Genomic DNA, 2665 nt, shown 5'->3' with positions numbered 1-2665 from the left:
AAAATATAAAAATTACAAAATAAAAAAAATTAATCAAAACAGAAAATATTAAAAAAATTAAAACTAAAAGAAAAAGAAAAAGAAAATCAAACTAAAAAAATATCTCATCGCTCAAAATATTAGAAACCACTCATCGCTCAAAATGAATTAGTCATCGCTCACTAAGATCACCGCTCAAACTCTCATCTCTTAGAATTAAAGAACTCACTGATACCATTTATTATATCCAAAAGGTGTAACAAGGCTGTTAGAGTTTGTAGAAGGGTCCAGGTGGTGGGGATTGGATATAAACACAACTTTTTACATTTTAAATTCTTTTATTGGCTGTAAAAAGAATCAATAAAAGAATTTACAATTTTTTTGTAAAAGAAGATAAGGTGTAAAACCTAATCAAAACAATGTAACTTTGCTAATAGAGAGCACTAAAAATCTCAAAAAAAAACAAAACTTAGAAAACATAAACACTCTTGCGTAGAAAACACTATGGGAGAAATGAGATGAGCAAAGGAGAAGACAACTATGAAGACGCTCAGAAATGAGGTCTTCCCAACTATTTATATCAGGTGCAATTAATGCACATTATAGATATAATCCATGTGTCACTTGGGGAGAGGTTTGCAGGTATTACTTGTCCTTGAGCTGGGAACACCTTGGTCGCATATGAACAATGTACCATGATAGTGGCTATGCATGAAAGGGGTTAATAAAGCAATAGCCATACTGTACCTTTTGTCACTAAGCCGCATAGGTTTCGACTTTGGCAAGAGTTGATAAGAGAAAGACTTGATCCGTTCTCACATCTTTTGATAGGCAGGACCACTAAAAACGCTTTAGATCTTCTTGTCTTTATCTTCAGTCACATTTGTCTTTGGGGTCATTGAGTTCTTACAAAGAATTAAATCATTAAGTATTTTATACAATCGCTGACAAAATAGTCAAAGATAGTAACCTTAAGTATTATTTACAAAGGAAACATTCAGTGATCACCGAACAAACTTAGTTGATGAGTGTGCTATCAGCTAGAACTTAATACAAGAATTCAGTAACGTTGTGTTCTCGAAACCTTCTTTATGAAGGAAAGGAAAGGAAAGGAAATGGAGGGAAAGAGGAGGAAAATAAAATAAAGGAAAATGAATAGAATGAAAGAAATCATAAGTTTCCTCCCAAAACTTTCCTTCTATATGTTGGATGAAAGGGTAGTAAAAGAAAGGAAAGAAATTAAAACTTTTAAAAAAATTATTAAACTTACAAAACTACCCAATCTTTCATAATAAAATGATATATTCTTAAAGAATATATTTGTAAAAAAGACACATTTCCTTACTTTTCTCCTGTTCAAGAACATGAAAAACTATTTCCTTTACTTTCAAAAACACAAATATATATATATATATATATATATATATTCTTTTCTCCCCAAATTCGAGAACACAACGTAAGTATAAAAGATTATCATCATCAAATTACTAAATAGGATCAACAAAATGCCATAAATAACTCTTATATAAAAAATGATTTTTATGCCTTTATTTATTCATTTTTTATTTTATTTAAGGCATTATTTATTGAGTTGTATGATCTATATTTATTATCTTATTTTTTATTTGGTTACTGTTGTCGTTTGAAACCAACTTTTTCCATATATAAGAGGGTTGAAAATGTTTCAAACATGCTAATTCAATTTTATTTTTTTATTTCTAATGTCCTAGTTTAAGCTTCTAATAAAGCCATACGATAACTAAAGGGGTGTTTGTGATTGCTTATTTAAAACAGCTTATGATTTTCTACAAGAACACTTATCAATTTATTATAAGTTAGAAGAGTTTAACTTCTTCAAAAACTTCTTATTACCGGTTTGACAACAATATAAGTTGTTTACCCAAACATTCAAAAGTGTTTATTACTGATATCAGACCGAAATAAGTTAATAAGTTGTTTTTATATTATTGGTGTCAGACAGGTATAAGTCAATAAGTTAAATTATTACAACAATTGCTTACTTGATTATTTAAATTTGATTATGATTTTCTAAATAATAAAAAGTCAAAATTATAAGCGAAACATGCGGTTACGAGTTATATGTAAAATTGTTGTATAGTATAAAAAGAAATTACACCAAAAGAAAATCAATATTTGTTTTGTTTATATTTTAACAAACCAATTTTTGCAAACATCTTCCATTTTAGGAAACCAATTTCAAAAAAAATAAACAAACAAAATAAAAGCAACTTTATTTTTGTTTCGATTTTAACAAACTAATAATAAGAAGTTTTTATTTATATAGAAATAAATTTTAATAAAAATAATTTTTCAAAATAAAAATGAAGAACAAGTTGTTCAATTTAACCATCCCTTTTACTATTTTAATAAACTAATTAATAATTGATAAGTTAGTTGGTAGTTGATAATTATATTTGGTAAAAGTTAACTGATAAACAAATAAAATAAACAAAAAAATATATTTTAAAAAATTAATTAATTATAATATTACTAGAAGGATGCTCACACAATCTAACAAGACAATGAACTGGTTTATAAATTAGGCTACTAACCTATGCTCATCTATATCTATATATATATCCAAAAAAATAAATTAAGTTATGTTTACCAAACCATCCGTCAATATAACCTTAAAATTGAATGGTGTTTGGGGATTTGAAACCGA

The sequence above is a fragment of the Cynara cardunculus genome, assembly GCF_001531365.2.
Source record: "Cynara cardunculus var. scolymus isolate 2C chromosome LG 16, CcrdV1, whole genome shotgun sequence".
In the NCBI taxonomy this organism is placed as follows: domain Eukaryota; kingdom Viridiplantae; phylum Streptophyta; class Magnoliopsida; order Asterales; family Asteraceae; genus Cynara; species Cynara cardunculus.
The sequence above is the reverse complement of the archived record's forward strand: the minus strand, read 5'-3'. Positions refer to the sequence as shown.